Below are 23498 nucleotides of genomic sequence, written 5' to 3'. Positions count from 1 at the left end.
CTGTTAGGGTTAGGGTTGTTAGGGTTAGGGTTCTGATTCCAGCTACATCATACTATCTGGTGGACCTAATAGATTCAGCTGGGGAGTTGGGGTATTTGGGGTTCCCATTACGGATCTGGTTTTAGCTGTTAGGGTGAGGGTAGTTGGGGTTAGCATTAGGGTTCTGGTTTAGATGTTAGGGTGAGGGTAGTTGGGGTTAGCATTAGGGTTCTGGTTTTAGCTGTTAAGGTGAGTGTAGTTGGAGTTCGCATTAGGGATCTGGTTTTACCTGTTAGGGTGAGGGTAGTTGGGGTTAGCATTAGGGTTCTGGTTTTAGCTGTTAGGGGGAGGGTAGTTGGAGTTCCCATTACGGTTCTGGTTTAAGCTGTTAGGGTGAGGGTAGTTGGGGTTAGCATTACGGTTCTGGTTTTAGCTGTTAGGGTGAGGGTAGTTGGGGTTAGCATTAGGGTTCTGGTTTTAGCTGTTAGGGTGAGGGTAGTTGGGGTTAGCATTAGGGTTCTGGTTTTAGCTGTTAGGGTGAGGGTAGTTGGGGTTAGCATTAGGGTTCTGGTTTTAGCTGTTAGGGTGAGGGTAGTTGGGGTTGCATTACGGTTCTGGTTTTAGCTGTTAGGGTGAGGGTAGTTGGGGTTCGCATTACGGTTCTGGTTTTAGCTGTTAGGGTGAGGGTAGTTGGGGTTAGCATTACGGTTCTGGTTTTAGCTGTTAGGGTGAGGGTGGTTTGGGTTCGCATTACGGTTCTGGTTTTAGCTGTTAGGGTGAGGGTAGTTGGGGTTCGCATTAGGGTTCTGGTTTTAGCTGTTAGGGTGAGGGTAGTTGGGGTTCGCATTACGGTTCTGGTTTTAGCTGTTAGGGTGAGGGTCGTTGGGGTTCGCATTACGGTTCTGGTTTTAGCTGTTAGGGTGAGGGTAGTTGGGGTTAGCATTACGGTTCTGGTTTTAGCTGTTAGGGTGAGGGTAGTTGGGGGTTCGCATTACGGTTCTGGGTTTAGCTGTTAGGGTGAGGGTAGTTGGAGTTCCCATTACGGTTCTGGTTTTAGCTGTTAGGGTGAGGGTAGTTGGGGTTGCATTACGGTTCTGGTTTTAGCTGTTAGGGTGAGGGTAGTTGGAGTTCCCATTACGGTTCTGGTTTTAGCTGTTAGGGTGAGGGTAGTTGGGGTTGCATTACGGTTCTGGTTTTAGCTATTAGGATGAGGGTAGTTGGGGTTCGCATTACGGTTCTGGTTTTAGCTGTTAGGGTGAGGGTAGTTGGGGTTAGCATTAGGGTTCTGGTTTTAGCTGTTAGGGTGAGGGTAGTTGGGGTTAGCATTACGGTTCTGGTTTTAGCTGTTAAGGTGAGGGTATTTGGGGTTCCCATTACGGATCTGGTTTTAGCTGTTAGGGTGAGGGTAGTTGGGGTTAGCATTAGGGTTCTGGTTTTAGCTGTTAGGGTGAGGGTAGTTGGGGTTAGCATTAGGGTTCTGGTTTTAGCTGTTAAGGTGAGTGTAGTTGGAGTTCGCATTAGGGATCTGGTTTTACCTGTTAGGGTGAGGGTAGTTGGGGTTAGCATTAGGGTTCTGGTTTTAGCTGTTAGGGGGAGGGTAGTTGGAGTTCCCATTACGGATCTGGTTTTACCTGTTAGGGTGAAGGTAGTTGGGGTTGCATTACGGTTCTGGTTTTAGCTATTAGGATGAGGGTAGTTGGGGTTCGCATTACGGTTCTGGTTTTAGCTGTTAGGGTGAGGGTAGTTGGAGTTCCCATTACGGATCTGGTTTTAGCTGTTAGGGTGAGGGTAGTTGGGGTTAGCATTAGGGTTCTGGTTTTAGCTGTTAGGGTGAGGGTAGTTGGGGTTCGCATTACGGTTCTGGTTTTAGCTGTTAGGGGGAGGGTAGTTGGAGTTCCCATTACGGATCTGGTTTTAGCTGTTAGGGTGAGGGTAGTTGGGGTTAGCATTAGGGTTCTGGTTTTAGCTGTTAGGGTGAAGGTATTTGGGGTTCCCATTACGGATCTGGTTTTAGCTGTTAGGGTGAGGGTAGTTGGGGTTAGCATTAGGGTTCTGGTTTTAGCTATTAGGGTGAGGGGAGTTGGAGTTCGCATTAGGGTTCTGGTTTTAGCTGTTAGGGTGAGGGTAGTTGGGGTTAGCATTAGGGTTCTGGTTTTAGCTGTTAGGGTGAGGGTAGTTGGGGTTAGCATTAGGGTTCTGGTTTTAGCTATTAGGGTGAGGGTAGTTGGGGTTAGCATTAGGGTTCTGGTTTTAGCTGTTAGGGTGAGGGTAGTTGTGGTTCGCATTAGGGTTCTGGTTTTAGCTATTAGGGTGAGGGGAGTTGGAGTTCGCATTACGGTTCTGGTTTTAGCTGTTAGGGTGAGGGTAGTTGGGGTTAGCATTAGGGTTCTGGTTTTAGCTGTTAGGGTTAGGGTTTTTGGGGTTAGCATTACGGTTCTGGTTTTAGCTGTTAGGGTGAGGGTAGTTGGGGTTCGCATTACGGTTCTGGTTTTAGCTGTTAGGGTGAGGGTAGTTGGGGTTCGCATTATGGTTCTGGTTTTAGCTGTTAGGGTGAGGGTAGTTGGGGTTCGCATGACGGTTCTGGTTTTAGCTGTTAGGGTGAGGGTAGTTGGGGTTCGCATTATGGTTCTGGTTTTAGCTGTTAGGGTGAGGGTAGTTGGGGTTCGCATTACGGTTCTGGTTTTAGCTGTTAGGGTGAGGGTAGTTGGGTTTCGCATTATGGTTCTGGTTTTAGCTGTTAGGGTGAGGGTAGTTGGGGTTCGCATTACGGTTCTGGTTTTAGCTGTTAGGGTGAGGGTCGTTGGGGTTCGCATTATGGTTCTGGTTTTAGCTGTTAGGGTGAGGGTAGTTGGGGTTCACATTATGGTTCTGGTTTTAGCTGTTAGGGTGAGGGTAGTTGGGGTTCGCATTATGGTTCTGGTTTTAGCTGTTAGGGTGAGGGTAGTTGGAGTTCGCATTACCGTTCTGGTTTTAGCTGTTAGGGTGAGGGTAGTTGTGGTTCGCATTATGGTTCTGGTTTTAGCTGTTAGGGTGAGGGTAGTTGGGGTTCGCATTATGGTTCTGGTTTTAGCTGTTAGGGTGAGGGTAGTTGGGGTTCGCATCATGGTTCTGGTTTTATTTGTTAGGGTGGGAGTAGTTGTGGTTCGCATTACGGTTCTGGTTTTAGCTGTTAGGGTGGGGGTAGTTGTGGTTCGCATTACGGTTCTGGTTTTAGCTGTTAGGGTGAGGGTAGTTGGGGTTCGCATTATGGTTCTGCTTTTAGCTGTTAGGTGAGGGTAGTTGGGGTTCGCATTATGGTTCTGGTTTTAGCTGTTAAGGTGAGGGTAGTTGGCGTTCGCATTATGGTTCTGGTTTTAGCTGTTAGGGTGAGGGTAGTTGTGGTTCGCATTAGGGTTCTGGTTTTAGCTGTTAGGGTGAGTGTAGTTGGGGTTCGCATTACGGTTCTGGTTTTAGCTGTTGGGGTGAGTGTAGTTGTGGTTCGCATTAGGGTTCTGGTTTTAGCTGTTAGGTTGAGTGTAGTTGTGGTTCGCATTAGGGTTCTGGTTTTAGCTGTTAGGTTGAGTGTAGTTGTGGTTCGCATTAGGGTTCTGGTTTTAGCTGTTAGGGTGAGTGTAGTCGGGGTTCGCATTACGGTTCTGGTTTTAGCTGTTAGGGTGAGTGTAGTTGTGGTTCGCATTAGGGTTCTGGTTTTAGCTGTTAGGGTGAGTGTAGTTGGGGTTCGCATTAGGGTTCTGGTTTAAGCTGTTAGGGTGGGGGTAGTTGTGGTTCGCATTACGGTTCTGGTTTTAGCTGTTAGGGTGAGTGTAGTTGTGGTTCGCATTAGGGTTCTGGTTTTAGCTGTTAGGGTGAGGGTAGTTGGAGTTCGCATCACAGTTCTGGTTTTAGCTGTTAGGGTGAGGGTAGTTGTGGTTCACATTAGGGTTCTGGTTTTAGCTGTTAGGGTGAGGGTAGTTGGAGTTCGCATCACAGTTCTGGTTTTAGCTGTTAGGGTGAGTGTAGTTGTGGTTCGCATTAGGGTTCTGGTTTTAGCTGTTAGGGTGAGGGTAGTTGTGGTTCGCATTAGGGTTCTGGTTTTAGCTGTTAGGGTGAGGGTAGTTGGAGTTCGCATTACAGTTCTGGTTTTAGCTGTTAGGGTGAGTGTAGTTGTAGTTCGCATTAGGGTTCTGGTTTTAGTTGTTAGGGTGAGGGTAGTTGGATTTCGCATTACAGTTCTGGTTTTAGCTGTTAGGGTGAGTGTAGTTGTAGTTCGCATTACGGTTCTGGTTTTAGCTGTTAGGGTGAGTGTAGTTGTAGTTCGCATTAGGGTTCTGGTTTTAGCTGTTAGGGTTTTAGCTGTTAGGGTGAGGGTAGTTGGGGTTCGCATTACGGTTCTGGTTTTAGCTATTAGGGTGAGTGTAGTTGGGGTTGCATTACGGTTATGGTTTTAGCTGTTAGGGTGAGGGTAGTTGGGGTTGCATTACGGTTCTGGTTTTAGCTGTTAGGGTGAGGGTAGTTGGGGTTCTCATTACGGTTCTGGTTTTAGCTGTTAGGGGGAGGGTAGTTGTGGTTGCATTACGGTTCTGGTTTTAGCTGTTAGGGTGAGGGTAGTTGGGGTTGAATTACGGATCTGGTTTTAGCTGTTAGGGTGAGGGTAGTTGGGGTTGCATTACGGTTCTGGTTTTAGCTGTTAGGGTGAGGGTAGTTGGGGTTGCATTGCGGATCTGGTTTTAGCTGTTAGGGTGAGGGTAGTTGGGGTTGCATTACGGTTCTGGCTTTAGCTGTTAGGGTGAGGGTAGTTGGGGTTGCATTACGGTTCTGGTTTTAGCTATTAGGGTGAGGGTAGTTGGGGTTCGCATTACGGTTCTGGTTAAAGCTGTTAGGGTGAGGGTAGTTGGGGTTGCATTACGGTTCTGGTTTTAGCTGTTAGGGTGAGGGTAGTTGGGGTTGCATTACGGTTCTGGTTTTAGCTATTAGGGTGAGGGTAGTTGGGGTTCACATTACGGTTCTGGTTTTAGCTGTTAGGGTGAGGGTAGTTGTGGTTCGCATTACGGTTCTGGTTTTAGCTATTAGGGTGAGGGTAGTTGGGGTTCCCATTACGGATCTGGTTTTAGCTGTTAGGGTGAGGGTAGTTGGGGTTAGCATTAGGGTTCTGGTTTTAGCTGTTAGGGTGAGGGTAGTTGGGGTTGCATTACGGTTCTGGTTTTAGCTGTTAGGGTGAGGGTAGTTGGGGTTGCATTACGGTTCTGGTTTTAGCTATTAGGGTGAGGGTAGTTGGGGTTGCATTACGGTTCTGGTTTTAGCTATTAGGGTGAGGGTAGTTGGGGTTCGCATTACGGTTCTGGTTTTAGCTATTAGGGTGAGGGTAGTTGGGGTTCGCATTACGGTTCTGGTTTTAGCTATTAGGGTGAGGGTAGTTGGGGTTCGCATTACGGTTCTGGTTTTAGCTATTCGGGTGAGGGTAGTTGGGGTTAGCATTAGGGTTCTGGTTTTAGCTGTTAGGGTGAGGGTAGTTGGGGTTCGCATTACGGTTCTGGTTTTAGCTATTAGGGTGAGGGTAGTTGGGGTTCGCATTACGGTTCTGGTTTTATCTGTTAGGGTGTGGGTAGTTGTGGTTCGCATTACGGTTCTGGTTTTATCTGTTAGGGTGAGGGTAGTTGGGGTTCGCATTACGGTTCTGGTTTTATCTGTTAGGGTGAGGGTAGTTGGGGTTCGCATTAGGGTTCTGGTTTTATCTGTTAGGGTGAGGGTAGTTGTGGTTCGCATGAGGGTTCTGGTTTTAGCTGTTAGGGTGAGGGTAGTTGGGGTTAGCATTAGGGTTCTGGTTTTAGCTGTTAGGGTGAGGGTAGTTGGGGTTAGCATTAGGGTTCTGGTTTTAGCTATTAGGGTGAGGGGAGTTGGAGTTCGCATTAGGGTTCTGGTTTTAGCTGTTAGGGTGAGGGTAGTTGGGGTTAGCATTAGGGTTCTGGTTTTAGCTGTTAGGGTGAGGGTAGTTGGGGTTAGCATTAGGGTTCTGGTTTTAGCTATTAGGGTGAGGGTAGTTGGGGTTAGCATTAGGGTTCTGGTTTTAGCTGTTAGGGTGAGGGTAGTTGTGGTTCGCATTAGGGTTCTGGTTTTAGCTATTAGGGTGAGGGGAGTTGGAGTTCGCATTACGGTTCTGGTTTTAGCTGTTAGGGTGAGGGTAGTTGGGGTTAGCATTAGGGTTCTGGTTTTAGCTGTTAGGGTTAGGGTTTTTGGGGTTAGCATTACGGTTCTGGTTTTAGCTGTTAGGGTGAGGGTAGTTGGGGTTCGCATTACGGTTCTGGTTTTAGCTGTTAGGGTGAGGGTAGTTGGGGTTCACATTATGGTTCTGGTTTTAGCTGTTAGGGTGAGGGTAGTTGGGGTTCGCATTACGGTTCTGGTTTTAGCTGTTAGGGTGAGGGTAGTTGGGGTTCGCATTATGGTTCTGGTTTTAGCTGTTAGGGTGAGGGTAGTTGGGGTTCGCATTACGGTTCTGGTTTTAGCTGTTAGGGTGAGGGTAGTTGGGGTTCGCATTATGGTTCTGGTTTTAGCTGTTAGGGTGAGGGTAGTTGGGGTTCGCATTACGGTTCTGGTTTTAGCTGTTAGGGTGAGGGTCGTTGGGGTTCGCATTATGGTTCTGGTTTTAGCTGTGAGGGTGAGGGTAGTTGGGGTTCGCATTATGGTTCTGGTTTTAGCTGTTAGGGTGAGGGTAGTTGGAGTTCGCATTACCGTTCTGGTTTTAGCTGTTAGGGTGAGGGTAGTTGTGGTTCGCATTATGGTTCTGGTTTTAGCTGTTAGGGTGAGGGTAGTTGGGGTTCGCATTATGGTTCTGGTTTTAGCTGTTAGGGTGAGGGTAGTTGGGGTTCGCATCATGGTTCTGGTTTTATTTGTTAGGGTGGGAGTAGTTGTGGTTCGCATTACGGTTCTGGTTTTAGCTGTTAGGGTGGGGGTAGTTGTGGTTCGCATTACGGTTCTGGTTTTAGCTGTTAGGGTGAGGGTAGTTGGGGTTCGCATTATGGTTCTGCTTTTAGCTGTTAGGTGAGGGTAGTTGGGGTTCGCATTATGGTTCTGGTTTTAGCTGTTAGGGTGAGGGTAGTTGGGGTTCGCATTATGGTTCCGGTTTTAGCTGTTAGGGTGAGGGTAGTTGTGGTTCGCATTAGGGTTCTGGTTTTAGCTGTTAGGGTGAGTGTAGTTGGGGTTCGCATTACGGTTCTGGTTTTAGCTGTTAGGGTGAGTGTAGTTGTGGTTCGCATTAGGGTTCTGGTTTTAGCTGTTAGGTTGAGTGTAGTTGTGGTTCGCATTAGGGTTCTGGTTTTAGCTGTTAGGTTGAGTGTAGTTGTGGTTCGCATTAGGGTTCTGGTTTTAGCTGTTAGGGTGAGTGTAGTCGGGGTTCGCATTACGGTTCTGGTTTTAGCTGTTAGGGTGAGTGTAGTTGTGGTTCGCATTAGGGTTCTGGTTTTAGCTGTTAGGGTGAGTGTAGTTGGGGTTCGCATTAGGGTTCTGGTTTAAGCTGTTAGGGTGGGGGTAGTTGTGGTTCGCATTACGGTTCTGGTTTTAGCTGTTAGGGTGAGTGTAGTTGTAGTTCGCATTAGGGTTCTGGTTTTAGCTGTTAGGGTGAGGGTAGTTGGAGTTCGCATCACAGTTCTGGTTTTAGCTGTTAGGGTGAGGGTAGTTGTGGTTCACATTAGGGTTCTGGTTTTAGCTGTTAGGGTGAGGGTAGTTGGAGTTCGCATCACAGTTCTGGTTTTAGCTGTTAGGGTGAGTGTAGTTGTGGTTCGCATTAGGGTTCTGGTTTTAGCTGTTAGGGTGAGGGTAGTTGTGGTTCGCATTAGGGTTCTGGTTTTAGCTGTTAGGGTGAGGGTAGTTGGAGTTCGCATTACAGTTCTGGTTTTAGCTGTTAGGGTGAGTGTAGTTGTAGTTCGCATTAGGGTTCTGGTTTTAGCTGTTAGGGTGAGGGTAGTTGGAGTTCGCATTACAGTTCTGGTTTTAGCTGTTAGGGTGAGGGTAGTTGTGGTTCACATTAGGGTTCTGGTTTTAGCTGTTAGGGTGAGGGTAGTTGGAGTTCGCATCACAGTTCTGGTCTTAGCTGTTAGGGTGAGTGTAGTTGTGGTTCGCATTAGGGTTCTGGTTTTAGCTGTTAGGGTGAGCGTAGTTGTGGTTCGCATTAGGGTTCTGGTTTTAGCTGTTAGGGTGAGGGTAGTTGGAGTTCGCATTACAGTTCTGGTTTTAGCTGTTAGGGTGAGTGTAGTTGTAGTTCGCATTAGGGTTCTGGTTTTAGCTGTTAGGGTGAGGGTAGTTGGGGTTCGCATTAAGGTTCTGGTTTTAGCTGTTAGGGTGAGGGTAGTTGGAGTTCGCATTACAGTTCTGGTTTTAGCTGTTAGGGTGAGTGTAGTTGTAGTTCGCATTACGGTTCTGGTTTTAGCTGTTAGGGTGAGTGTAGTTGTAGTTCGCATTAGGGTTCTGGTTTTAGCTGTTAGGGTTTTAGCTGTTAGGGTGAGGGTAGTTGGGGTTCGCATTACGGTTCTGGTTTTAGCTATTAGGGTGAGGGTAGTTGGGGTTGCATTACGGTTATGGTTTTAGCTGTTAGGGTGAGGGTAGTTGGGGTTGCATTACGGTTCTGGTTTTAGCTGTTAGGGTGAGGGTAGTTGGGGTTCGCATTACGGTTCTGGTTTTAGCTGTTAGGGGGAGGGTAGTTGGGGTTGCATTACGGTTCTGGTTTTAGCTGTTAGGGTGAGGGTAGTTGGGGTTGCATTACGGATCTGGTTTTAGCTGTTAGGGTGAGGGTAGTTGGGGTTGCATTACGGTTCTGGTTTTAGCTGTTAGGGTGAGGGTAGTTGGGGTTGCATTACGGATCTGGTTTTAGCTGTTAGGGTGAGGGTAGTTGGGGTTGCATTACGGTTCTGGCTTTAGCTGTTAGGGTGAGGGTAGTTGGGGTTCGCATTACGGTTCTGGTTTTAGCTATTAGGGTGAGGGTAGTTGGGGTTCGCATTACGGTTCTGGTTTTAGCTGTTAGGGTGAGGGTAGTTGGGATTGCATTACGGTTGTGGTTTTAGCTGTTAGGGTGAGGGTAGTTGGGGTTGCATTACGGTTCTGGTTTTAGCTATTAGGGTGAGGGTAGTTGGGGTTCGCATTACGGTTCTGGTTTTAGCTGTTAGGGTGAGGGTAGATGTGGTTCGCATTACGGTTCTGGTTTTAGCTATTAGGGTGAGGGTAGTTGGGGTTCCCATTACGGATCTGGTTTTAGCTGTTAGGGTGAGGGTAGTTGGGGTTAGCATTAGGGTTCTGGTTTTAGCTGTTAGGGTGAGGGTAGTTGGGGTTGCATTACGGTTCTGGTTTTAGCTGTTAGGGTGAGGGTAGTTGGGGTTGCATTACGGTTCTGGTTTTAGCTATTAGGGTGAGGGTAGTTGGGGTTGCATTACGGTTCTGGTTTTAGCTATTAGGGTGAGGGTAGTTGGGGTTCGCATTACGGTTCTGGTTTTAGCTATTAGGGTGAGGGTAGTTGGGGTTCGCATTACGGTTCTGGTTTTAGCTATTAGGGTGAGGGTAGTTGGGGTTCGCATTACGGTTCTGGTTTTAGCTATTCGGGTGAGGGTAGTTGGGGGTTAGCATTAGGGTTCTGGTTTTAGCTGTTAGGGTGAGGGTAGTTGGGGTTCGCATTACGGTTCTGGTTTTAGCTATTAGGGTGAGGGTAGTTGGGGTTCGCATTATTATTCTGGTTTTAGCTATTAGGGTGAGGGTAGTTGGGGTTCGCATTACGGTTCTGGTTTTAGCTATTAGGGTGAGGGTAGTTGGGGTTCGCATTACGGTTCTGGTTTTAGCTATTAGGGTGAGGGTAGTTGGGGTTAGCATTAGGGTTCTGGTTTTAGCTGTTAGGGTGAGGGTAGTTGGGGTTTGCATTACGGTTCTGGTTTTAGCTATTAGGGTGAGGGTAGTTGGGGTTCGCATTACGGTTCTGGTTTTAGCTGTTAGGGTGAGGGTAGTTGGGGTTAGCATTACGGTTCTGGTTTTAGCTGTTAGGGTGAGGGTAGTTGGGGTTCGCATTACGGTTCTGGTTTTAGCTGTTAGGGTGAGGGTAGTTGGGGTTCGCATTATGGTTCTGGTTTTAGCTGTTAGGGTGAGGGTAGTTGTGGATCGCATTATGGATCTGGTTTTAGCTGTTAGGGTGAGGGTAGTTGGGGTTAGCATTACGGTTCTGGTTTTATCTGTTAGGGTGAGGGTAGTTGGAGTTCGCATTACCGTCCTGGTTTTAGCTGTTAGGGTGAGGGTAGTTGTGGATCGCATTATGGATCTGGTTTTAGCTGTTAGGGTGAGGGTAGTTGGGGTTAGCATTACGGTTCTGGTTTTAGCTCTTAGGGTGAGGGTAGTTGGGGTTCGCATTACGGTTCTGGTTTTAGCTGTTAGGGTGAGGGTAGTTGTGGTTCGCATAACGGTTCTGGTTTTAGCTGTTAGGGTGAGGGTAGTTGGGGTTCGCATTACGGTTCTGGTTTTAGCTGTTAGGGTGAGGGTAGTTGGGGTTCGCATTACGGTTCTGGTTTTAGCTGTTAGGGTGAGGGTAGTTGGGGTTAGCATTACGGTTCTGGTTTTAGCTGTTAGGGTGAGGGTAGTTGGGGTTCGCATTACGGTTCTGGTTTTAGCTGTTAGAGTGAGGGTAGTTGGGGTTGCATTACGGTTCTGGTTTTAGCTGTTAGGGTGAGGGTAGTTGGGGTTCGCATTACGGTTCTGGTTTTAGCTGTTAGGGTGAGGGTAGTTGGGGTTGCATTACGGTTCTGGTTTTAGCTGTTAGGGTGAGGGTAGTTGGGGTTGCATTACGGTTCTGGTTTTAGCTATTAGGGTGAGGGTAGTTGGGGTTCGCATTACGGTTCTGGTTTTAGCTGTTAGGGTGAGGGTAGATGTGGTTCGCATTACGGTTCTGGTTTTAGCTATTAGGGTGAGGGTAGTTGGGGTTCCCATTACGGATCTGGTTTTAGCTGTTAGGGTGAGGGTAGTTGGGGTTAGCATTAGGGTTCTGGTTTTAGCTATTAGGGTGAGGGTAGTTGGGGTTCGCATTACGGTTCTGGTTTTAGCTATTAGGGTGAGGGTAGTTGGGGTTCGCATTACGGTTCTGGTTTTAGCTATTAGGGTGAGGGTAGTTGGGGTTCGCATTACGGTTCTGGTTTTAGCTATTAGGGTGAGGGTAGTTGGGGTTCGCATTATGGTTCTGGTTTTAGCTATTCGGGTGAGGGTAGTTGGGGGTTAGCATTAGGGTTCTGGTTTTAGCTGTTAGGGTGAGGGTAGTTGGGGTTCGCATTACGGTTCTAGTTTTAGCTATTAGGGTGAGGGTAGTTGGGGTTCGCATTATGGTTCTGGTTTTAGCTATTAGGGTGAGGGTAGTTGGGGTTCGCATTACGGTTCTGGTTTTAGCTATTAGGGTGAGGGTAGTTGGGGTTCGCATTACGGTTCTGGTTTTAGCTATTAGGGTGAGGGTAGTTGGGGTTAGCATTAGGGTTCTGGTTTTAGCTGTTAGGGTGAGGGTAGTTGGGGTTCGCATTACGGTTCTGGTTTTAGCTATTAGGGTGAGGGTAGTTGGGGTTCGCATTACGGTTCTGGTTTTAGCTGTTAGGGTGAGGGTAGTTGGGGTTAGCATTACGGTTCTGGTTTTAGCTGTTAGGGTGAGGGTAGTTGGGGTTCGCATTACGGTTCTGGTTTTAGCTGTTAGGGTGAGGGTAGTTGGGGTTCGCATTATGGTTCTGGTTTTAGCTGTTAGGGTGAGGGTAGTTGTGGATCGCATTATGGATCTGGTTTTAGCTGTTAGGGTGAGGGTAGTTGGGGTTAGCATTACGGTTCTGGTTTTATCTGTTAGGGTGAGGGTAGTTGGAGTTCGCATTACCGTCCTGGTTTTAGCTGTTAGGGTGAGGGTAGTTGTGGATCGCATTATGGATCTGGTTTTAGCTGTTAGGGTGAGGGTAGTTGGGGTTAGCATTACGGTTCTGGTTTTAGCTGTTAGGGTGAGGGTAGTTGGGGTTCGCATTACGGTTCTGGTTTTAGCTGTTAGGGTGAGGGTAGTTGGAGTTCGCATTACGGTTCTGGTTTTAGCTGTTAGTGTGAGGGTAGTTGGGGTTCGCATTACGGTTCTGGTTTTAGCTGTTAGGGTGAGGGTAGTTGGGGTTAGCATTAGGGTTCTGGTTTTAGCTGTTAAGGTGAGGGTAGTTGGAGTTCGCATTAGGGATCTGGTTTTACCTGTTAGGGTGGGGGTAGTTGTGGTTCGCATTACGGTTCTGGTTTTAGCTGTTAGGGTGAGTGTAGTTGTGGATCGCATTATGGATCTGGTTTTAGCTGTTAGGGTGAGGGTAGTTGGGGTTAGCATTACGGTTCTGGTTTTAGCTGTTAGGGTGAGGGTAGTTGGGGTTAGCATTAGGGTTCTGGTTTTAGCTGTTAAGGTGAGGGTAGTTGGAGTTCGCATTAGGGATCTGGTTTTACCTGTTAGGGTGAGGGTAGTTGGGGTTAGCATTAGGGTTCTGGTTTTAGCTGTTAGGGGGAGGGTAGTTGGAGTTCCCATTACGGTTCTGGTTTAAGCTGTTAGGGTGAGGGTAGTTGGGGTTAGCATTACGGTTCTGGTTTTAGCTGTTAGGGTGAGGGTAGTTGGGGTTAGCATTAGGGTTCTGGTTTTAGCTGTTAGGGTGAGGGTAGTTGGGGTTAGCATTAGGGTTCTGGTTTTAGCTGTTAGGGTGAGGGTAGTTGGGGTTAGCATTAGGGTTCTGGTTTTAGCTGTTAGGGTGAGGGTAGTTGGGGTTGCATTACGGTTCTGGTTTTAGCTGTTAGGGTGAGGGTAGTTGGGGTTCGCATTACGGTTCTGGTTTTAGCTGTTAGGGTGAGGGTAGTTGGGGTTAGCATTACGGTTCTGGTTTTAGCTGTTAGGGTGAGGGTGGTTTGGGTTCGCATTACGGTTCTGGTTTTAGCTGTTAGGGTGAGGGTAGTTGGGGTTCGCATTAGGGTTCTGGTTTTAGCTGTTAGGGTGAGGGTAGTTGGGGTTCGCATTACGGTTCTGGTTTTAGCTGTTAGGGTGAGGGTCGTTGGGGTTCGCATTACGGTTCTGGTTTTAGCTGTTAGGGTGAGGGTAGTTGGGGTTAGCATTACGGTTCTGGTTTTAGCTGTTAGGGTGAGGGTAGTTGGGGGTTCGCATTACGGTTCTGGGTTTAGCTGTTAGGGTGAGGGTAGTTGGAGTTCCCATTACGGTTCTGGTTTTAGCTGTTAGGGTGAGGGTAGTTGGGGTTGCATTACGGTTCTGGTTTTAGCTGTTAGGGTGAGGGTAGTTGGAGTTCCCATTACGGTTCTGGTTTTAGCTGTTAGGGTGAGGGTAGTTGGGGTTGCATTACGGTTCTGGTTTTAGCTATTAGGATGAGGGTAGTTGGGGTTCGCATTACGGTTCTGGTTTTAGCTGTTAGGGTGAGGGTAGTTGGGGTTAGCATTAGGGTTCTGGTTTTAGCTGTTAGGGTGAGGGTAGTTGGAGTTCCCATTACGGATCTGGTTTTAGCTGTTAGGGTGAGGGTAGTTGGGGTTAGCATTAGGGTTCTGGTTTTAGCTGTTAGGGTGAGGGTAGTTGGGGTTCGCATTACGGTTCTGGTTTTAGCTGTTAGGGGGAGGGTAGTTGGAGTTCCCATTACGGATCTGGTTTTAGCTGTTAGGGTGAGGGTAGTTGGGGTTAGCATTAGGGTTCTGGTTTTAGCTGTTAGGGTGAAGGTATTTGGGGTTCCCATTACGGATCTGGTTTTAGCTGTTAGGGTGAGGGTAGTTGGGGTTAGCATTAGGGTTCTGGTTTTAGCTGTTAGGGTGAGGGTAGTTGGGGTTCGCATTACGGTTCTGGTTTTAGCTGTTAGGGGGAGGGTAGTTGGGGTTCGCATTACGGTTCTGGTTTTAGCTGTTAGGGTGAGGGTAGTTGGAGTTCCCATTACGGATCTGGCTTTAGCTGTTAGGGTGAGGGTAGTTGGAGTTCGCATTAGGGTTCTGGTTTTAGCTGTTAGGGTGAGGGTAGTTGGAGTTCCCATTACGGATCTGGTTTTAGCTGTTAGGGTGAGGGTAGTTGGGGTTGCATTACGGTTCTGGTTTTAGCTGTTAGGGTGAGGGTAGTTGGGGTTCCAATTACGGATCTGGTTTTAGCTGTTAGGGGGAGGGTAGTTGGGGTTGCATTACGGTTCTGGTTTTAGCTGTTAGGGGGAGGGTAGTTGGGGTCGCATTAGGGTTCTGGTTTTAGCTGTTAGGGTGAGGGAATTTGGGGTTCGCATTACGGATCTGGTTTTAGCTGTTAGGGGGAGGGTAGTTGGGGTTGCATTACGGTTCTGGTTTTAGCTGTTAGGGTGAGGGTAGTTGGGGTTCGCATTACGGTTCTGGTTTTAGCTGTTAGGGTGAGGGTATTTGGGGTTCCCATTACGGATCTGGTTTAACTGTTAGGGTGAGGGTAGTTGGGGTTAGCATTAGGGTTCTGGTTTTAGCTGTTAGGGTGAGGGTAGTTGGGGTTAGCATTAGGGTTCTGGTTTTAGCTGTTAGGGTGAGGGTAGTTGGGGTTAGCATTAGGGTTCTGGTTTTAGCTGTTAAAGTGAGTGTAGTTGGAGTTCGCATTAGGGTTCTGGTTTTAGCTGTTAGGGGGAGGGTAGTTGGAGTTCCCATTACGGATCTGGTTTTAGCTGTTAGGGTGAGGGTAGTTGGGGTTGCATTACGGTTCTGGTTTTAGCTGTTAGGGTGAGGGTAGTTGGGGTTCCCATTACGGATCTGGTTTTAGCTGTTAGGGGGAGGGTAGTTGGGGTTGCATTACGGTTCTGGTTTTAGCTGTTAGGGGGAGGGTAGTTGGGGTCGCATTAGGGTTCTGGTTTTAGCTGTTAGGGGGAGGGTAGTTGGAGTTCCCATTACGGATCTGGTTTTAGCTGTTAGGGGGAGGGTAGTTGGAGTTCCCATTACGGATCTGGTTTTAGCTGTTAGGGTGAGGGTAGTTGGGGTTGCATTACGGTTCTGGTTTTAGCTGTTAGGGTGAGGGAATTTGGGGTTCGCATTACGGATCTGGTTTTAGCTGTTAGGGGGAGGGTAGTTGGGGTTGCATTACGGTTCTGGTTTTAGCTGTTAGGGTGAGGGTATTTGGGGTTAGCATTAGGGTTCTGGTTTTAGCTGTTAGGGTGAGGGTAGTTGTGGTTCGCATTACGGTTCTGGGTTTAGCTGTTAGGGTGAGGGTATTTGGGGTTAGCATTAGGGTTCTGGTTTTAGTTGTTAGGGTGAGGGTAGTTGGGGTTCGCATTACGGTTCTGGTTTTAGCTGTTAGGGTGAGGGTAGTTGGGGTTAGCATTACGGTTCTGGTTTTAGCTGTTAGGGTGAGGGTAATTGGGGTTGCATGAGGGTTCTGGTTTTAGCTGTTAGGGTGAGGGTAGTTGGGGTTCGCATTAAGGTTCTGGTTTTATCTGTTAGGGTGTGGGTAGTTGTGGTTCGCATTACGGTTCTGATTTTATCTGTTAGGGTGAGGGTAGTTGGGGTTCGCATTACGGTTCTGGTTTTATCTGTTAGGGTGAGGGTAGTTGGGGTTCGCATTAGGGTTCTGGTTTTATCTGTTAGGGTGAGGGTAGTTGTGGTTCGCATTAGGGTTCTGGTTTTAGCTGTTAGGGTGAGGGTAGTTGCGGTTAGCATTAGGGTTCTGGTTTTAGCTGTTAGGGTGAGGGTAGTTGGGGTTAGCATTAGGGTTCTGGTTTTAGCTATTAGGGTGAGGGGAGTTGGAGTTCGCATTAGGGTTCTGGTTTTAGCTGTTAGGGTGAGGGTAGTTGGGGTTAGCATTAGGGTTCTGGTTTTAGCTGTTAGGGTGAGGGTAGTTGGGGTTAGCATTAGGGTTCTGGTTTTAGCTATTAGGGTGAGGGTAGTTGGGGTTAGCATTAGGGTTCTGGTTTTAGCTGTTAGGGTGAGGGTAGTTGTGGTTCGCATTAGGGTTCTGGTTTTAGCTATTAGGGTGAGGGGAGTTGGAGTTCGCATTACGGTTCTGGTTTTAGCTGTTAGGGTGAGGGTAGTTGGGGTTAGCATTAGGGTTCTGGTTTTAGCTGTTAGGGTTAGGGTTTTTGGGGTTAGCATTACGGTTCTGGTTTTAGCTGTTAGGGTGAGGGTAGTTGGGGTTCGCATTACGGTTCTGGTTTTAGCTGTTCGGGTGAGGGTAGTTGGGGTTCGCATTATGGTTCTGGTTTTAGCTGTTAGGGTGAGGGTAGTTGGGGTTCGCATGACGGTTCTGGTTTTAGCTGTTAGGGTGAGGGTAGTTGGGGTTCGCATTATGGTTCTGGTTTTAGCTGTTAGGGTGAGGGTAGTTGGGGTTCGCATTACGGTTCTGGTTTTAGCTGTTAGGGTGAGGGTAGTTGGGTTTCGCATTAGGGTTCTGGTTTTAGCTGTTAAGGTGAGGGTAGTTGGAGTTCGCATTAGGGATCTGGTTTTACCTGTTAGGGTGGGGGTAGTTGTGGTTCGCATTACGGTTCTGGTTTTAGCTGTTAGGGTGAGTGTAGTTGTGGATCGCATTATGGATCTGGTTTTAGCTGTTAGGGTGAGGGTAGTTGGGGTTAGCATTACGGTTCTGGTTTTAGCTGTTAGGGTGAGGGTAGTTGGGGTTAGCATTAGGGTTCTGGTTTTAGCTGTTAAGGTGAGGGTAGTTGGAGTTCGCATTAGGGATCTGGTTTTACCTGTTAGGGTGAGGGTAGTTGGGGTTAGCATTAGGGTTCTGGTTTTAGCTGTTAGGGGGAGGGTAGTTGGAGTTCCCATTACGGTTCTGGTTTAAGCTGTTAGGGTGAGGGTAGTTGGGGTTAGCATTACGGTTCTGGTTTTAGCTGTTAGGGTGAGGGTAGTTGGGGTTAGCATTAGGGTTCTGGTTTTAGCTGTTAGGGTGAGGGTAGTTGGGGTTAGCATTAGGGTTCTGGTTTTAGCTGTTAGGGTGAGGGTAGTTGGGGTTAGCATTAGGGTTCTGGTTTTAGCTGTTAGGGTGAGGGTAGTTGGGGTTGCATTACGGTTCTGGTTTTAGCTGTTAGGGTGAGGGTAGTTGGGGTTCGCATTACGGTTCTGGTTTTAGCTGTTAGGGTGAGGGTAGTTGGGGTTAGCATTACGGTTCTGGTTTTAGCTGTTAGGGTGAGGGTGGTTTGGGTTCGCATTACGGTTCTGGTTTTAGCTGTTAGGGTGAGGGTAGTTGGGGTTCGCATTAGGGTTCTGGTTTTAGCTGTTAGGGTGAGGGTAGTTGGGGTTCGCATTACGGTTCTGGTTTTAGCTGTTAGGGTGAGGGTCGTTGGGGTTCGCATTACGGTTCTGGTTTTAGCTGTTAGGGTGAGGGTAGTTGGGGTTAGCATTACGGTTCTGGTTTTAGCTGTTAGGGTGAGGGTAGTTGGGGGTTCGCATTACGGTTCTGGGTTTAGCTGTTAGGGTGAGGGTAGTTGGAGTTCCCATTACGGTTCTGGTTTTAGCTGTTAGGGTGAGGGTAGTTGGGGTTGCATTACGGTTCTGGTTTTAGCTGTTAGGGTGAGGGTAGTTGGAGTTCCCATTACGGTTCTGGTTTTAGCTGTTAGGGTGAGGGTAGTTGGGGTTGCATTACGGTTCTGGTTTTAGCTATTAGGATGAGGGTAGTTGGGGTTCGCATTACGGTTCTGGTTTTAGCTGTTAGGGTGAGGGTAGTTGGGGTTAGCATTAGGGTTCTGGTTTTAGCTGTTAGGGTGAAGGTATTTGGGGTTCCCATTACGGATCTGGTTTTAGCTGTTAGGGTGAGGGTAGTTGGGGTTAGCATTAGGGTTCTGGTTTTAGCTGTTAGGGTGAGGGTAGTTGGGGTTCGCATTACGGTTCTGGTTTTAGCTGTTAGGGGGAGGGTAGTTGGGGTTCGCATTACGGTTCTGGTTTTAGCTGTTAGGGTGAGGGTAGTTGGAGTTCCCATTACGGATCTGGCTTTAGCTGTTAGGGTGAGGGTAGTTGGAGTTCGCATTAGGGTTCTGGTTTTAGCTGTTAGGGTGAGGGTAGTTGGAGTTCCCATTACGGATCTGGTTTTAGCTGTTAGGGTGAGGGTAGTTGGGGTTGCATTACGGTTCTGGTTTTAGCTGTTAGGGTGAGGGTAGTTGGGGTTCCAATTACGGATCTGGTTTTAGCTGTTAGGGGGAGGGTAGTTGGGGTTGCATTACGGTTCTGGTTTTAGCTGTTAGGGGGAGGGTAGTTGGGGTCGCATTAGGGTTCTGGTTTTAGCTGTTAGGGTGAGGGAATTTGGGGTTCGCATTACGGATCTGGTTTTAGCTGTTAGGGGGAGGGTAGTTGGGGTTGCATTCCGGTTCTGGTTTTAGCTGTTAGGGTGAGGGTAGTTGGGGTTCGCATTACGGTTCTGGTTTTAGCTGTTAGGGTGAGGGTATTTGGGGTTCCCATTACGGATCTGGTTTAACTGTTAGGGTGAGGGTAGTTGGGGTTAGCATTAGGGTTCTGGTTTTAGCTGTTAGGGTGAGGGTAGTTGGGGTTAGCATTAGGGTTCTGGTTTTAGCTGTTAGGGTGAGGGTAGTTGGGGTTAGCATTAGGGTTCTGGTTTTAGCTGTTAAAGTGAGTGTAGTTGGAGTTCGCATTAGGGTTCTGGTTTTAGCTGTTAGGGGGAGGGTAGTTGGAGTTCCCATTACGGATCTGGTTTTAGCTGTTAGGGTGAGGGTAGTTGGGGTTGCATTACGGTTCTGGTTTTAGCTGTTAGGGTGAGGGTAGTTGGGGTTCCCATTACGGATCTGGTTTTAGCTGTTAGGGGGAGGGTAGTTGGGGTTGCATTACGGTTCTGGTTTTAGCTGTTAGGGGGAGGGTAGTTGGGGTCGCATTAGGGTTCTGGTTTTAGCTGTTAGGGGGAGGGTAGTTGGAGTTCCCATTACGGATCTGGTTTTAGCTGTTAGGGGGAGGGTAGTTGGAGTTCCCATTACGGATCTGGTTTTAGCTGTTAGGGTGAGGGTAGTTGGGGTTGCATTACGGTTCTGGTTTTAGCTGTTAGGGTGAGGGAATTTGGGGTTCGCATTACGGATCTGGTTTTAGCTGTTAGGGGGAGGGTAGTTGGGGTTGCATTACGGTTCTGGTTTTAGCTGTTAGGGTGAGGGTATTTGGGGTTAGCATTAGGGTTCTGGTTTTAGCTGTTAGGGTGAGGGTAGTTGTGGTTCGCATTACGGTTCTGGGTTTAGCTGTTAGGGTGAGGGTATTTGGGGTTAGCATTAGGGTTCTGGTTTTAGTTGTTAGGGTGAGGGTAGTTGGGGTTCGCATTACGGTTCTGGTTTTAGCTGTTAGGGTGAGGGTAGTTGGGGTTAGCATTACGGTTCTGGTTTTAGCTGTTAGGGTGAGGGTAATTGGGGTTGCATGAGGGTTCTGGTTTTAGCTGTTAGGGTGAGGGTAGTTGGGGTTCGCATTAAGGTTCTGGTTTTATCTGTTAGGGTGTGGGTAGTTGTGGTTCGCATTACGGTTCTGATTTTATCTGTTAGGGTGAGGGTAGTTGGGGTTCGCATTACGGTTCTGGTTTTATCTGTTAGGGTGAGGGTAGTTGGGGTTCGCATTAGGGTTCTGGTTTTATCTGTTAGGGTGAGGGTAGTTGTGGTTCGCATTAGGGTTCTGGTTTTAGCTGTTAGGGTGAGGGTAGTTGCGGTTAGCATTAGGGTTCTGGTTTTAGCTGTTAGGGTGAGGGTAGTTGGGGTTAGCATTAGGGTTCTGGTTTTAGCTATTAGGGTGAGGGGAGTTGGAGTTCGCATTAGGGTTCTGGTTTTAGCTGTTAGGGTGAGGGTAGTTGGGGTTAGCATTAGGGTTCTGGTTTTAGCTGTTAGGGTGAGGGTAGTTGGGGTTAGCATTAGGGTTCTGGTTTTAGCTATTAGGGTGAGGGTAGTTGGGGTTAGCATTAGGGTTCTGGTTTTAGCTGTTAGGGTGAGGGTAGTTGTGGTTCGCATTAGGGTTCTGGTTTTAGCTATTAGGGTGAGGGGAGTTGGAGTTCGCATTACGGTTCTGGTTTTAGCTGTTAGGGTGAGGGTAGTTGGGGTTAGCATTAGGGTTCTGGTTTTAGCTGTTAGGGTTAGGGTTTTTGGGGTTAGCATTACGGTTCTGGTTTTAGCTGTTAGGGTGAGGGTAGTTGGGGTTCGCATTACGGTTCTGGTTTTAGCTGTTAGGGTGAGGGTAGTTGGGGTTCGCATTATGGTTCTGGTTTTAGCTGTTAGGGTGAGGGTAGTTGGGGTTCGCATGACGGTTCTGGTTTTAGCTGTTAGGGTGAGGGTAGTTGGGGTTCGCATTATGGTTCTGGTTTTAGCTGTTAGGGTGAGGGTAGTTGGGGTTCGCATTACGGTTCTGGTTTTAGCTGTTAGGGTGAGGGTAGTTGGGTTTCGCATTAGGGTTCTGGTTTTAGCTGTTAAGGTGAGGGTAGTTGGAGTTCGCATTAGGGATCTGGTTTTACCTGTTAGGGTGGGGGTAGTTGTGGTTCGCATTACGGTTCTGGTTTTAGCTGTTAGGGTGAGTGTAGTTGTGGATCGCATTATGGATCTGGTTTTAGCTGTTAGGGTGAGGGTAGTTGGGGTTAGCATTACGGTTCTGGTTTTAGCTGTTAGGGTGAGGGTAGTTGGGGTTAGCATTAGGGTTCTGGTTTTAGCTGTTAAGGTGAGGGTAGTTGGAGTTCGCATTAGGGATCTGGTTTTACCTGTTAGGGTGAGGGTAGTTGGGGTTAGCATTAGGGTTCTGGTTTTAGCTGTTAGGGGGAGGGTAGTTGGAGTTCCCATTACGGTTCTGGTTTAAGCTGTTAGGGTGAGGGTAGTTGGGGTTAGCATTACGGTTCTGGTTTTAGCTGTTAGGGTGAGGGTAGTTGGGGTTAGCATTAGGGTTCTGGTTTTAGCTGTTAGGGTGAGGGTAGTTGGGGTTAGCATTAGGGTTCTGGTTTTAGCTGTTAGGGTGAGGGTAGTTGGGGTTAGCATTAGGGTTCTGGTTTTAGCTGTTAGGGTGAGGGTAGTTGGGGTTGCATTACGGTTCTGGTTTTAGCTGTTAGGGTGAGGGTAGTTGGGGTTCGCATTACGGTTCTGGTTTTAGCTGTTAGGGTGAGGGTAGTTGGGGTTAGCATTACGGTTCTGGTTTTAGCTGTTAGGGTGAGGGTGGTTTGGGTTCGCATTACGGTTCTGGTTTTAGCTGTTAGGGTGAGGGTAGTTGGGGTTCGCATTAGGGTTCTGGTTTTAGCTGTTAGGGTGAGGGTAGTTGGGGTTCGCATTACGGTTCTGGTTTTAGCTGTTAGGGTGAGGGTCGTTGGGGTTCGCATTACGGTTCTGGTTTTAGCTGTTAGGGTGAGGGTAGTTGGGGTTAGCATTACGGTTCTGGTTTTAGCTGTTAGGGTGAGGGTAGTTGGGGGTTCGCATTACGGTTCTGGGTTTAGCTGTTAGGGTGAGGGTAGTTGGAGTTCCCATTACGGTTCTGGTTTTAGCTGTTAGGGTGAGGGTAGTTGGGGTTGCATTACGGTTCTGGTTTTAGCTGTTAGGGTGAGGGTAGTTGGAGTTCCCATTACGGTTCTGGTTTTAGCTGTTAGGGTGAGGGTAGTTGGGGTTGCATTACGGTTCTGGTTTTAGCTATTAGGATGAGGGTAGTTGGGGTTCGCATTACGGTTCTGGTTTTAGCTGTTAGGGTGAGGGTAGTTGGGGTTAGCATTAGGGTTCTGGTTTTAGCTGTTAGGGTGAGGGTAGTTGGGGTTAGCATTACGGTTCTGGTTTTAGCTGTTAAGGTGAGGGTATTTGGGGTTCCCATTACGGATCTGGTTTTAGCTGTTAGGGTGAGGGTAGTTGGGGTTAGCATTAGGGTTCTGGTTTTAGCTGTTAGGGTGAGGGTAGTTGGGGTTAGCATTAGGGTTCTGGTTTTAGCTGTTAAGGTGAGTGTAGTTGGAGTTCGCATTAGGGATCTGGTTTTACCTGTTAGGGTGAGGGTAGTTGGGGTTAGCATTAGGGTTCTGGTTTTAGCTGTTAGGGGGAGGGTAGTTGGAGTTCCCATTACGGATCTGGTTTTACCTGTTAGGGTGAAGGTAGTTGGGGTTGCATTACGGTTCTGGTTTTAGCTATTAGGATGAGGGTAGTTGGGGTTCGCATTACGGTTCTGGTTTTAGCTGTTAGGGTGAGGGTAGTTGGAGTTCCCATTACGGATCTGGTTTTAGCTGTTAGGGTGAGGGTAGTTGGGGTTAGCATTAGGGTTCTGGTTTTAGCTGTTAGGGTGAGGGTAGTTGGGGTTCGCATTACGGTTCTGGTTTTAGCTGTTAGGGGGAGGGTAGTTGGAGTTCCCATTACGGATCTGGTTTTAGCTGTTAGGGTGAGGGTAGTTGGGGTTAGCATTAGGGTTCTGGTTTTAGCTGTTAGGGTGAAGGTATTTGGGGTTCCCATTACGGATCTGGTTTTAGCTGTTAGGGTGAGGGTAGTTGGGGTTAGCATTAGGGTTCTGGTTTTAGCTGTTAGGGTGAGGGTAGTTGGGGTTCGCATTACGGTTCTGGTTTTAGCTGTTAGGGGGAGGGTAGTTGGGGTTCGCATTACGGTTCTGGTTTTAGCTGTTAGGGTGAGGGTAGTTGGAGTTCCCATTACGGATCTGGCTTTAGCTGTTAGGGTGAGGGTAGTTGGAGTTCGCATTAGGGTTCTGGTTTTAGCTGTTAGGGTGAGGGTAGTTGGAGTTCCCATTACGGATCTGGTTTTAGCTGTTAGGGTGAGGGTAGTTGGGGTTGCATTACGGTTCTGGTTTTAGCTGTTAGGGTGAGGGTAGTTGGGGTTCCAATTACGGATCTGGTTTTAGCTGTTAGGGGGAGGGTAGTTGGGGTTGCATTACGGTTCTGGTTTTAGCTGTTAGGGGGAGGGTAGTTGGGGTCGCATTAGGGTTCTGGTTTTAGCTGTTAGGGTGAGGGAATTTGGGGTTCGCATTACGGATCTGGTTTTAGCTGTTAGGGGGAGGGTAGTTGGGGTTGCATTACGGTTCTGGTTTTAGCTGTTAGGGTGAGGGTAGTTGGGGTTCGCATTACGGTTCTGGTTTTAGCTGTTAGGGTGAGGGTATTTGGGGTTCCCATTACGGATCTGGTTTAACTGTTAGGGTGAGGGTAGTTGGGGTTAGCATTAGGGTTCTGGTTTTAGCTGTTAGGGTGAGGGTAGTTGGGGTTAGCATTAGGGTTCTGGTTTTAGCTGTTAGGGTGAGGGTAGTTGGGGTTAGCATTAGGGTTCTGGTTTTAGCTGTTAAAGTGAGTGTAGTTGGAGTTCGCATTAGGGTTCTGGTTTTAGCTGTTAGGGGGAGGGTAGTTGGAGTTCCCATTACGGATCTGGTTTTAGCTGTTAGGGTGAGGGTAGTTGGGGTTGCATTACGGTTCTGGTTTTAGCTGTTAGGGTGAGGGTAGTTGGGGTTCCCATTACGGATCTGGTTTTAGCTGTTAGGGGGAGGGTAGTTGGGGTTGCATTACGGTTCTGGTTTTAGCTGTTAGGGGGAGGGTAGTTGGGGTCGCATTAGGGTTCTGGTTTTAGCTGTTAGGGGGAGGGTAGTTGGAGTTCCCATTACGGATCTGGTTTTAGCTGTTAGGGGGAGGGTAGTTGGAGTTCCCATTACGG

The sequence above is a fragment of the Myxine glutinosa genome, chromosome 8 (assembly GCF_964187855.1).
Source record: "Myxine glutinosa chromosome 8, kmMyxGlut1.1, whole genome shotgun sequence".
In the NCBI taxonomy this organism is placed as follows: domain Eukaryota; kingdom Metazoa; phylum Chordata; class Myxini; order Myxiniformes; family Myxinidae; genus Myxine; species Myxine glutinosa.
Note: the sequence above shows the minus strand (reverse complement) of the source record.